General features: G+C 35.7%; 1 protein-coding gene across 6 annotated transcripts in view; it reads right to left on the bottom strand.

The window, feature by feature from the left end:
* The window catches only part of LOC133530614 (transcription factor EB), a 174,631-nt gene that overhangs the window by 102,639 nt on the left and 57,917 nt on the right, over positions 1 to 14,075 (bottom strand). The window contains exon 1 of one of the 6 annotated variants that reach the window (XM_061868615.1): positions 13,134 to 13,676. The exons of 4 other annotated variants lie outside the window; for them this stretch is intronic. The gene's annotated coding sequence lies outside the window, so the exon portion shown is untranslated. Of the gene's footprint in view, positions 1 to 13,133; positions 13,677 to 14,075 lie in introns of those variants that run through there. One more of the 6 variants, XM_061868609.1, reaches the window with a different exon arrangement.

Genomic DNA, 14,075 nt, shown 5'->3' with positions numbered 1-14,075 from the left:
GACACCACTTTCATGAAACTTCGAATCATCATTTTCCAAATCGGCTAAAGGTTCAGTTTCAAAAACAAGCACGCGCGTATTGCGTCATATCTTTGTTTACTAACATTGTCTAGGTCATTGACCTTCTTAATTATATGCTGACAGTGATCTAATGAATTTCACTCACCACTTTGTCAACGAGTTACTAATTATAACAATTGATCGACAGGTGCGTAAAGTGGCTGCTCAAGAATAATGTAATAAAATGTATCGTTGTAGTCGACGACCGGTTTGGCCTAGTGGGTCCTGCCTACGAAGCTGATGGTCCCAGGTTCAAATCCTGGTAAGGGCATTTATTCGTGTGATGAGCATGGATATTTGTTCCTGAGTCATGGGTGTTTTCTATATGTATTTAAGTATTTATAAATATTTATATATTATATATATCGTTGTCTAAGTACCCTCAACACAAGCCTTATTGAGCTTACTGTGGGACTTAGTCAATTTGTGTAATAATGTCCTATAATATTTATTTATTTATTATTATAGTCTTTTGAAATATAGATAGCTCGTAAAGTTTGACGTAAAATCATGACCGTTACGTTGCTATCCGAGTGTTTTCTAATTAAATCCTGAACTCAATAATCATGTACATACATAATAATTGTGACGTTGAACAGGTAAAACTACCTTATGGCGGTCGGTGCTTACGCGCAGCATCGCGTTTATAGTATTAGAACGTTATTAAAAATAATTTTCTGGCAAAAATTTCATTTTGGTACAAGCTTTTATCGTTGACTGTACTATTCTTTCCACAGGCAACTAATACGTTACTCATCGAGCCAATTCTAAAAACCCCAAACAAAATTAGGTTGCGTTGTTTTATGACAGAGTTCCTATGTTCACCTCTTGTCTCCATCATCAGATCAGCTCGATGGTACCATAATATTGCATTGTCACCCGACTTACATATGCAAATTTTCAACTTAATCGGAAACCGGGAAATGGATCAAATTTAATTTGCAAGATTTGATTACAGACAGACAGACAGACAACGGAACAGGTGAAACTAATTAAAAGCTTGTAAGAGCGTAAGCGCCAACCGCCATAACGTACCTTTAGCAGTGGAACGTCACAATTGATATCTTTTATCTTTGTATAGACATAGACATAGCATTTTTTTATTTAACACCACATTGAAACATGTTTACAGGCAATGCTACAAAACATTACAAGCCTTAAAATGAAACTTAATTAGGCACAAATTTATGTTTACATGTAGATATAAAAAACTTTTAAAATTATGATGCTAAAAAGGAGCGAACCTCAGCATGTGTTGCAGCAGGCTTACCTACTACAACGCTGGTTTTTAGGCCGACCCTTCGTACAATACGAATTTACTTGCTGCTTGTCGGAAACTGTATGGCTAAGACTGTTTTAGTTTGTGTAGAAAATAATATAGGTATGCAAATATATGTTTATGTTTATGGATATATTTATAAGATTATACTGTATGATACTATGACATATGTGATAGTAGGTTTAATGTTTAGGCTAAATAAATACGTTGGGTAATAAAGTATATATTGAGGAAATAAATAACATGAATGTAATAATTTTACTATAAGTAAGTACCGAGATTAACAAAGTTGAACGGCGCATAAGAACGATTTCGACCACTACAGATACGACGGTTTTACTCTAGTACCAGGAGGTAGCATGCTTTGAAATTCTATAAACTGTATAACAATTTAGAAATTGTATAACAATTTATAGCAACGAATACTAGTGCCAGACATATGTGCGTCGTTTATGCGTCAAAATAATGCGATGCGATAAAATGGAGAAAAGGAAAGCAACATTAGCTCAGGGTTTCCTACGAATACCACCGTAATGTTCTGTATGGATGATGTATGAATGTAGTTACTCCACATAGTCAAGGTTGCTTCGTTGTGCCCGCGGCGTCGTCTGCCATCGTGGGAAGTGGAACAGTATAACCATACTTAATGGAGAAAGATTATCAGTATTGCGATACAACGAGGAAATGCCGCCAGCATCCTTGGTACAATGCCTCAAAGGCCTATTTTAGATATAAGCTAGTTATAGTAATCATCTGTATATATCCATTATGTATATTGTGATCTCAATAAATATATTGAAACTAAAAAAAAAAATGGAGAAAGAACGAAATGTAATGCGGGTTCTATTCTTGACTGTGTCGACTATTTTTTAATTTATGTTTGTTTGATTAATAACAATCTACATTAACAGGCGTATTCTAATTGTAATTACAGGATATGAATTTGATCTGAATTAGGTGTGGATCGGATCTGTCAGTGTTAAAAGTAACGTTTTTGGTTGAAGAAATGTGACTTTTGACACTGACAGATACAATTCATATCCTATAATTCATATTGGAATACGGCTGTAAGTTGTCAGTGTTCTATTTGGGGAAGTGTGAAAAATCAAGTGAGAATAGAACGCAACCAATTACGAGTGTGAGTTTTTAGCTAAGATGACAATAGTACAAGGGAGTGTTTTAAATCGACACGAGTTGCGAATTACCTATTCGCACATGTATCGTACAACGTTTTACAGTACATATGGCCCTTTAAATGTTCGACACAGTAACGTAATATGCTAATTTTCGCACTAGAGCGGTAAAGTAGTAGTAGTGAGTACAATCTGAATCTCTTCAAGGCTAGAGTAAATATGTATCTCATAGGTAAGCGTGCTCCACCGTAGACCGCATCATCACTTACCATCAGGTGTGATCGTGGTCAAACGCCTGCCTATCCTCCAAACGATGCACATCCCTGGTGCGCCGGGTGCGGGCCAGCCCCAACCCAATCCTGCGTTCGACAGCCGAGAAGATTGACTGTCCGCATTTGAGGCATTGCATGTTTCTAGAAGTACTTATTATATCTAACCACTATTTAGGTTCTTCTAGAAATATAGCTGCCCTAGTAATTATTTAGTGATAAGTCTGTACATATTAACATAGCGATCAATGTGGGAAGAAATTTCGCGCTGCTATAGGACTTTATAGCCACCAACGGCGATGCCCAGCCCCATAAACCCACAAGAGCTGCAACAAGCATCGACAACAGATGATGTAGATTAACATAGCTATAAGTGGATAGTAACATTCTTATGAGTCTGTGAAAATTAGTGGAAATAAATGATTTTGTTTATTTATTTATTATTATTAAACGAATAAGTGAACCTGAAACAATTTACATAAAGCTACCTAATGAGTCATTAGCATTTTATTTAATAATGTTCATTTAATATAGTGATGATAATGATGATTCGTATTTTATTTTATGATTGTATTATTGTTAATTGTGACTGTTAAACGAAAGGAGTTTTACAGGAATATTTTTTATTATTATTTAAATGATGTATTTATAATGTCAATTTTTTAGTTTTGAGTCGGAGAATCTCAAGTCTTATGCATGTTATGTACAATATTTAAGGTCATTCACCCGAAATGGCACTACCTATTCCGATCACTGCTAATGACATTGGATATAATCGTTACTAGTACCGTCGTCATCCTATTGTATTTCTGCACAAAATGTCACAAAATGGCAGCTCAACTCAAGCATTAGTTTTTCGCAAACAATAACTAAATGAAAAGTGATGACAATCAACAAATCCTTGGCAGTCTTACGCAAGTCTGGCTTTCTTGACAGATCTAGTTCTGCGGTCAATGCCAGGCGGTCACCTTCACACCGGTAACTATAACCTCTATTCAGGTCAGGTTAAGGTTCAAATTCGCCTGGTTTTTTATGAATCGAAAAACAGGATTGTTATTTCAATTGCTATAAGTCGAAATGTCGGATAAACTGGTGTACGTGCACTTATTAATCATGGTGGTGTAGAGGAAAATTGGGTCAAGAGGAACACAGTTTTCGTTTCGGTTTCGACAGGTTTCGCCATGAAAATCATGTTTCGGCCGAAGGTTCGGTTTTGGCCAAAAAAACTACCGAACATTTTTTCGCTAGTGTACGACCGAAGTTTCGGTTACGGTTTATGTTCCGGACAAAGTTACGATTTCGACCGAAACTAGAGCAAAAAACGAAGTTTCAGTTGCGGCGTGTATTTTTGATACGACCACATAATCAAAGGGTAGTTAGTTTAGGCTGTGATGAATATGCTTTCAAAGGTATTATGAAAAAATTAAGTACGACCTTTATTTTGCCATATAATATAATTTAACAAGAAATGTACCACTACACTATAATTAGGTAAAAAACTTAAGTAAGTCACCTGTTGTATGTAGTTGTGACGTGTTCGAAATAGACATTTGTTTTGTTTGTGTGTGTCTTTTAAACATGTATTGTCTATTCGAACACGTCACAACTACATACATACAACAGGTGAGTTACTTAAGTTTTTTACCTATACTTTGTTTTAACTCAAAACGTCGCATTTAATGACGCGCCGTCACAACTGTCACAAGTGACCATCCATGATGTACGAAATACATCTCCGCTCGAAAAATATTCAAAAATTACTTAATAATCTCTGGTACATAAAGCTGTAAATAAAATAAAAACTAACAAAACTCCCTCACGCTAAATGTACAAGGCGTCTCACACCATCCTGCTTTCTCAGCTCGAAAATGCTCGAAGCGCGACCGTATGGTGGTATTTCATCGTGATTATGAGAAGATTGAGAAGTCTTTGAACAGGTTGTTGGATGGGCTTGTTTCAAGACAGTGATCTGAAGTGGACTCGTTTAGAATGCGGGGCAGATTTGCACGTTACACTTGCAAGTTTTTTGTAATAAGTCTTGAGTACCATGTAATAGAATGTGTGCAGAATCTTTCTTAAGAACATTATACGGACTTCAAGTTTTAACCCTAATATGTTGTAGCTTGGTAAATTAATGCTTACAAGGGAGGTATGGATGGAAAGACCGAAAGTATCGAAGGAATATCACTACACCTTATAAAACAAGGTCCTCCGCCGCGCCCCGACTGCATGTTCGCGATAAACTCAAAAACTACTGAACGGATTTTCATGCGGTTTTCATTTATCAATAGGATTATTCTTGAGGAAGGTCTAGGTATATAATTTGTAAAGGTTCTATGAAGGTTAGACGAAGCTGGCGGTACATTTTTCATTTTTTAAACGATTGTAGTTTTAATTTTAAATTAAATTTTGTAAAAGACATAAGTTTTGTAAGTAAGAAAAACATTTCTGTAAATTATTTATCGACGTATTTTTGGGCATGTATAAATAAAACAATGGTGACAGCGACACAACGCGAAGTTAGTCATGAACGGCGGCCGGCGCGCGCGCCGATGATTGCTCTAAATTGTACGCCTCGTTCCGCCCATCAGCGCTAATTCCACACTAAAACTATAACGCATGCCCTAACCCACTGTTTTTGCTCTCAGTAAGGAGCAAACAAAGGCTTATGATAGAAGAACTTATGGTGCAGTTGGTTCTCAGCAGAGTTTTTGAATAATCGTAGGGTGTTTTTAGATCATAATTTGGTTGCCAAAAAATATGAATAGCAATTTTGAGGCCTCCCTCTAGTAACTTCATCGTTTCGTAACTTGATTGAACAACATTCGCTCTAGAAAAGAAACAAATACTTTTAATGAAATAATACATGATATCTCTAAGTAGTTATCAGATCAGGCCGCGTAGCCAACGTGCAAATCGCTTACGCTCCGTAGCGATCGAAACGCAACTGTCACTGTCGCACTAATATGGAAGAGTGATAGAGAGACACAAAGCGTTTCGCTATCGAAGGGATAGCGATTGTCACCTCGGCTAGGCCTGCAGGGGACCTAGCCAAGATGATAAAGACACATAGTTCATTTTCCAAGCAGGCATATTACAATGCGCTTATGAACGTCAAATAAAACTACTCTGGCTCTAACCCCACACCTCTGACCCGAGATTTAAATCCCTCCTAATTCGTAGGAGGGTATCCCAATATGGGACCGGTAACAAACTCGGCGGGACACATGTATTAAATAAAAAAAATACAATTTAAATTAATATGGAATTTAAAAAAAAACATAACAGAATATAATGATGAAAATCGTACATCGACAAACGCCAAACAAAACAAAAGTATTGGGATGATGCTACGAAAAGTTACGTAATTATTTCCCTAACAAACTGCTTTTCACGTCACAAATTATTAATATTTCGAAATATTCTTTAAGGTAAAAAAGATGTATGCAAAAAAGTAAAAAAAACTAGTGTCCTAGAAAAGAAAGGTATCACTTTGATCCCACATAGCGTAGGGATTACCAGGGCCGGATTTAGGGGAGGGCAACCGGGGCTACAGCCCCGGGGCCTTCACAAAAGAGGTGCCCCCACAATAGAGACTTCGGAAAATTTACCATTTTATTTGGAAAATAATTTTGGGGCCAGGGGCCTCGACTCCTTTATTTCCCGAGGCCTCCAGACCGCTAAATAAAAATTACGGATAGGAAACTTCAACTGCATCATGCCTCTTAATTGCTAAACTCACAAACAATCATTAAGTGTTTATAAAACGCAAAAGTTGATATGTTTTTAATGATTTCCCGATCAGGCAGTGATTGTATCGAATCAAAACGATGATACCTCAATGACCACTTAACATCAATTCAATATCGGTGTACTGCGAAAGTGAACCAGTAATGCTTGTTATATAATTATATCATAGATAACTTTTGCTTAGAAATACAACGAAAAAATTAACCATACATGTACATGTATGGTTAATTTATTCTTTAATGTGGTTAAATGTTACATGGCACGCAAGTTACATGGCACGCAACACACAAGTTACTAGATATCTTGTAATGTCTCATAATATTTTCAGTACATTGCTACTCGGTAAATTTTCAAAAATTAATCACAGGGTCATAAAAAGTGTGACTTAAAAAAACTTTTTAATTCATGATTACACCATGATTACTCATGGTCAAGAGCACCCTAAACCGACGAGCGTGTATGAGGAATGTCATGAAAGTGAAGGAAGCGAAAGAGGCATGTGAGGATCGTAGCAAGTGGAAAGCCGTGGTCTCTGCCTACCCCTTCGGGAAATAGGCGTGATTATATGTGTGTATTATATGTATATGTATGTATGATTACACGGACATATTCTATGTCTGTTTCGATTTATTGCCCGTATTGGATTTACACACTGTAGACGGCCTCCTGGCCTCGTCTATGGAGATAGCTTGAGGCCCAGGGAAGGACAGGGTAGTTTTTATAAATCATCGTTATCATCCTTCCACGAAGACGAAGTTGCGGGCTTCAGCTAATATAATCTTATACCTTTACGAGCAATTCTTGTATATATGTTTATAAATATCATTTATAAATTTGCTATGAGGGGGTTTTCGGGGGCGAAAAATCGATCTAGCTAGGTCTTATCTCTGGAAAAATGCGCATATTTGAGTTATTTATTTATCGTATGGCATACGTATGTCACTGGATTACATAGATATACTTATAATTAGAATTTCGCCCTTAGGATCTTAAAATCATCTGCATGGCCTGTGTATCTAGTAAGGGGGCACTCCAGAATGATGTGGTTGATGCTGCATTTTTGAGTTTTTATATCGTCTCCCAGATATTACAATATAATGAGGGGTGAAGTAGGTCATATTGTCAATACGAAATCGCGAAAGAAATATGCTGTTCCATAGAAAACCATATGATTCGTCTAAATGTGACGTGTGACCCCATAGTGAAAATTATTCAGTATGACCTTCATATTTACCCCTCAGATAATGGTCAGACACAACAAAAACACTCTTTATCTAACTTCGGTTAAAGTAATATATGTGTATATTAATAAATGACATAGGAACATTGGTCTGGTGTCAGTTACACAAGGGTGGGCAGACTATCATGGTTTGAGTCATAACACAATAATCGTAAACATAATAATTATGACGAGTGTCGGGAATTCACTGGTTTCCGTCGTCATGACGATAATTTTAATTATTCATTGTGTTTCTACAGGGAATAACTTAAATGCAGTTTACACATTTAATACTTTATGTGTATGTGTGTATATGTGTATACGCATACACATATAACTAGCGAAGACAGCTTTGTGCACAGTGCGACCGAATATTTAAGACAAAGTTCGGTGCTCATCAGAGGTCGCCGATATAGGACACAACATGGTGGACTATATATACGCACTTAGTTGTATCTTTTACTGAGATGTGTCTATAAAGAGTATTATATATACTTATGTATATATTTCTGACCTTTTAAATCATAGCAGAATAATTGTGATAGCTTTTCAAAATTCGTAGTTTAAATCCTGCTTGATTGATTATTTCACTAGAAGTTTATCAATTTTTTTTTCTTTATTAGTCGGTTTTTTTTATATATTACATGAATCAGAATCAGAATCAGAACATTTATTTGCTTTCACGTATAAATACATGCAAATACAATTGTAAAATATACTCTAAAGTACTTACATGCTAAAACTGATTATTCTAAGGTTAGGTATGTATGGGAGTTATGCATTTTAAAATTAAGGGGTACGTACATGTCATGTACCTACCTAAGAGTAGTTTGTAATAATTTTTTATCCATATACCCGAGCTTAAACTTATGAGTGGTTATACCGTAATAAATATTAATTATTAGAATAACATACTCGTATAAAAATAATCTCCCATTATTTATTTACAACATGTAGGAAAAAACATACTAATGTTTTTATATTTCTCTTTTTCCCCTAGTTATATGTCATCCATGACCTAGGTTGATACAGGCTGTTTATTTAGCCACCCGCAATATTTTACGGGGTGAATATATAGGTCATACTTAGCAATTTTTATTATGGCACCAATGCCTAGAAAAAAAGTTATTCTTTCATAGAAAATGTCAAGGTCAGACAGCTAAAATGTATGAAACAACCAATATTTTTTTCGCGAGATCGGGGTTGGGCCCATAGTAAAAGTTGCTCAGTATGACCTATAAAGGGTGTTTATTTAGTCACCTGCAATAATTTATGGGGTGAATATATAGGTCATACTGAGTAACTTTTACTATGGGACCAACCCCGAAATCGCGAAAAAAATATTTACTGTTTCATACATTTTGGCTGTCTGACCTTGACATTTTCTATGGCAGAGTAGATTATTGCAGGTGATTAAATAAACACCTGTATTTAGGACAAATTCAATGTAGTTATATCAACATAAGCTAGAGTCTGGCTAGCCAAATATTGTTGACAGATATTTTCATGATGTATCACCAATTGTCTATGATTTAAAAAAAAAACTAAAAGTCTGTTGTCAATTTATGTCATTCATTCAAATTGTTCGCGGTTTATAAGGGGTTTATTTTAAATAATATTAAGACTCGGTGCGGTCTGTGTTGCCCCGCACAAATGTCACTGTGGTGCCAATGTTACTGGTAGGGGCCTTCATGGTCTGTCCTGCAGCAGGAGCGCAGGCCGCATCCCACGCCATGCCAGTATCAATGACATTCTGCGCCGGGCGTTTACCAGTGCCGGGGCACCAGCCGTCCTAGAGCCCACAGGCTTAGACAGGGACGATGGCAAGCGGCCGGACGGCATGACTCTGGTTCCTTGGAAGCTGGGACGGCCTTTAGTTTGGGACGCCACATGTGTGGATACCCTTGCGCCGTCCCACCTCCCAGGGACCTCGACCAAGGCCGGAACGGCCGCCGAAGCAGCCGAGCGCCTCAAACGGCGCAAATATGCATCCATTGATTCCGGTTGTATGTTTGAGCCGTTTGGGGTGGAGACCCTCGGACCCTGGGGACCCGGAGCCCATTGTATTTTCAGAGAGCTGGCGAAGCGTCTCATTGATGCTACGGGTGACCAGAGGGCTGGTTCTTTCCTTGCCCAGCGAATTGGCATCGCGGTAATGCCACCAGCCTTCTGGGCACCCTACCATCGGGTGACGAGCTAGCCCCCATTTTTTATTTGTAAATATATGTATTTAGATATGTTTCTTTACTTTAGTTATATTCTTTTTTGTATTTTTTAGCCTGTCAAATAAAATAAAAAAAAATTTTATAAATAAAAAATATAAATATTATAGGACATTATTACACAAATTGACTAAGTCCCACAGTAAGCTCAAGAAGGCTTGTGTTGTGGGTACTTAGACAACGATATATATAATATATAAATATTTATAAATACTTAAATACATAGAAAACACCCATGACTCAGGAACAAATATCTGTGCTCAATATTAATAATTACTATACCGAGTGAGGTCCGCAAACTATTATTTAAGCTCATAAATAATTACGATAATGTGCGAAGTCGACGTGAAGCGTTGTATAACGAAAGACTGCAACGTTTACAAGTCGTAAACAATTTAGTAGGTTGGTGCTCTATTAATATTTTGATACTTTAAGTACTAGTTCTAACATTTACCTAAGTATATCTGATTAAGTACGTGAATTTATTAATACCTGAATCTCATGAACAGGACAAGGAACGTAACGAGTTACTGAAAACTAATTTAAATATAGAAGAAATCTGTGAAATGACGGGTCAGTAGTAAATTGTTATAAAAATATAAAATATATAAAAATATCTTGGCGGAACATGTCTATATAATATATCTTTGTACTTCACATAGAGGTAGAAATTACATGAGCTGACTTTGAGTGCACGTCAATATATATTAACTTATTTGCTTAGGTACCTTACGTGTGCACAGAAAATCAAAAATATTTTCTAGTATCAAAACTGTAATACCTACTACACAAAGTGTGACCAGCCCAAGATTTTTTTAATTTCCCGCCAAAATATTGTGTAATATTTCAGTAGCCAGACTAATTGTGTACGTAGACAATCAGCATAATTTATCTATGTTGTTTAAAAATTAACTCTACGTATTTAATTCTACGGAAATTTAATTCTACGTATGCTGTAATACTTTACTCTTTAGTTGGGTTGTCATTGGATTAAGAAATATTTTATAGGCTATAAGTTAATAATAAAAAAATTTGCTAGTTGAGAGAGTCCATAAACTACGGTGACTGTTTACCGATAACTTTGCCGTACACTTTATTTTATTTCGCTTTTATCTCGCTAAATATTTCAAAATGGTAATTAATAAAAACAATAAACATGTGTAAACCGAGTACATTCATTTGATACCAAACTCGACCATAATTCCTTGTAAACAAGATGACCAGAATATCAAGACCCCCCACAAATAGCTTTTGGCCTTCTAGGCTCTTGTAGCTCCATAACCCCTTGATCGAGCCTGCTCAAAATTTAATGAATATAATATAATACCCTCATCTGCCCGTTCGCCTAATTTCATTTAAATTAGAAGAAAATTACTAAAGTTATTGCGTAACAAACTATCCTCTAGTAACCCCAGTTAAAAAACTTAGAAATCCGGGACGAAGCGCGCCTCTAGCCAGCCGTGTGTTCCAAGTTGAATGTAAGAACTTCGCTTTGCTTCGCTCTCCGTTCGATAATATCAGGAAAAGACTCGAGCGTAAATAACCTATATTTCTATTATGACGCCGATATGGTACTTGCTCTATTGATCATAAACAAAAAAGACCTATTTAACAGTCATATCAACATTCCTAACCATTGGCCATGAAATCAGTAATATTTTTCTATTATACCGTATAGGTAGTATTGTTATCAGATCAGACTTATTCTTTATGAATACTTAGTTCAATGTACGAGTACTTTACGATTACGATATTTAAAATCTATTTGATTTATACATTATTAAATTTAATTAATCAATAAGGTGCGCATTTAATCCAATTTCCATAATATACCTACATATTAATGGAAATAAAAGTTTGATTAAACTATGTAAGAATAAATAAATTAATTAATAAAATCAATATTAAAGGATACCAAATCACAAATCGAACTAGTTTCACAGTAAGCTCAAGGAGGCTTGTGTTGTGGGAATTTGACGACGATATATATAATAATTAATTAATAGAATGCGTATAAATACATAAAAAAAACTATAACGCAGTTACAAAACAAACAAATAAATGACTTTACCGGGATTCGATCCCAGGACCACCAGCTTCGTAGGCAGGACCACTATGCTATGAGGCTGTCAAATAAGTTTGATCACCACTATCATTCATTATCACCAGTTTATACCTACTTCCCACTGCTGGACACATAGCTCATGAAAGAACTAGTATTTAGATTGGGACGTTCACACCCGATCATCCAATAGCAACTGGTATCAAATGATATTTGACAAAGTTATTGTTATGAGTCGGGGTTTGAACCCACGACCTCAGAGCATGATGGCGTGCAATGCAATGTAATTGAACTCAATTGATCGATCCTTTGACGACAAGAATTTAAAAAAATATGCGTCGTATTTACTGTGAAATGGAATTTGTAACAAAAACTAAACAAACAATACTTAAATACTTTCAAATTAAACGCTAAATTTCGATTACTTTGAGCACAACTAATTAATCAGAACAATAACAAAAATTATGGAAACACTCTTTCACTAAATTAAGATAGGAAACCAATGTCAAACATTGGCACAATATTATGACATATCTCAAGTTTAATTAAAGGACGATAAAAATCCGTTTAAAAATACTTTCTAACAATATCTTCGACTGAAACCGAAACAGATAACCAATAGATGACGACTAATACAAACAATTGTATTTATTTAATAACGTGCATCAAAAACTATAACTATAAAATGCATAATAATAAACGAAGTCTCGAACTGTTTGATGTACTGATAACAATTGCAATTAAACCTTAGCGTCCATCCAATATTGGATATTTTAGGCACCACTTATATTAGGCACCACTTGGCTGTATTTTCGTTGGTTCCCGCTCCATTCATGAGGCGGAGACAAAAGCACCTACCTATTCCCATCTGTGCCCGGCGGAGACAAATAGGAATACACCACTACCATTCATCAAACCTGTATTTTTTAACCGTACATCAAAAACCTCTTGAAAACATTTATTGTTTGACAAACAACTAAACGTCAATTTGTGTTTTTTATTTCCAACATAAAATGACAATGCAATGCGATTAACCCAATCATCCTGTACCAATTTCGTACCAAAACTGTCATTTGAGTATGCTGAGATATCAAAGCAGGATTTTATTAAAGTAACTCTTATTAACATCTTGAAATTACTTAATAAAATGTTGAAATAAAAGCAAACCGTGAGTATATCCAAGCACAGAAACACGTCCAAATCTCCAAGTACAACACAACACAACACAGGTCAGCGTACACTGGGCACAGTGGGCACTTCGCGGACGTCTACGCGCACGCGCATGCTTGGTGACACTGAGTCGTTGCGCATGTCCTTAACATACTGATTGTGGCCGAATTTCGCGTATTTACATTTTTGTTTTGTTACCATGCTCTCATTAAGGTCCGTTTTGAAAATGTTAGTAGTTAGATATATTAAGGCCTTATACGGTAACACAGATTCAGTTTACTTTTAGTTTTAATTCTTATTATATCCTTCATTTCTCATGTTCTGAAAGTGGGTCGTTTTTGTTCTAAAAAGTATGCAGAACCGTTTCTGCTGGAGCAGTGTACTTTCTCAGTACGTGTTTTTTTACGATAAGCAATTACAATTTTGGTTTTAAATGATTTCTTGTACAATTTCATTCTAATAATTAACTTCCCATTCCATAGATATATTTTTTTTTACCTAAATTGTTAATTGAAATTAACCTCAAGAAATATTCTTTTTATGAACATGCATTATGTACTGCTCCCTCGGTCAATGTTTTTAAAAACAGATTGGACAAGTGGCTTTTAAACAATAAGTTAGACTGATGTTACTTAGTGATGTGATACGACTTTACAAACTTTGAACTGTATAATACAGGACACTGTGTGACATAGGCTCATCAGCTAAATAGCTGCTCGCCTATAATTATATAATAATAATAATAATTTTACTTTCCTCGTATTCGAAATGAAAAGTAGAGTGTTTAACTCGGGTGAAAGGCACCATTTAAGTCTTTGTTGCCTTGGTTAACTATCTACTATTGTTACCCTTGTCCATAATTGTTAATACAATACTAAAATAATACTAAAATGATAGTTTAATTAATCACT

The sequence above is a fragment of the Cydia pomonella genome, chromosome 23 (genome assembly GCF_033807575.1).
Source record: "Cydia pomonella isolate Wapato2018A chromosome 23, ilCydPomo1, whole genome shotgun sequence".
In the NCBI taxonomy this organism is placed as follows: domain Eukaryota; kingdom Metazoa; phylum Arthropoda; class Insecta; order Lepidoptera; family Tortricidae; genus Cydia; species Cydia pomonella.
Note: the sequence above shows the minus strand (reverse complement) of the source record. Positions and strands in the feature narration are given on the sequence as shown.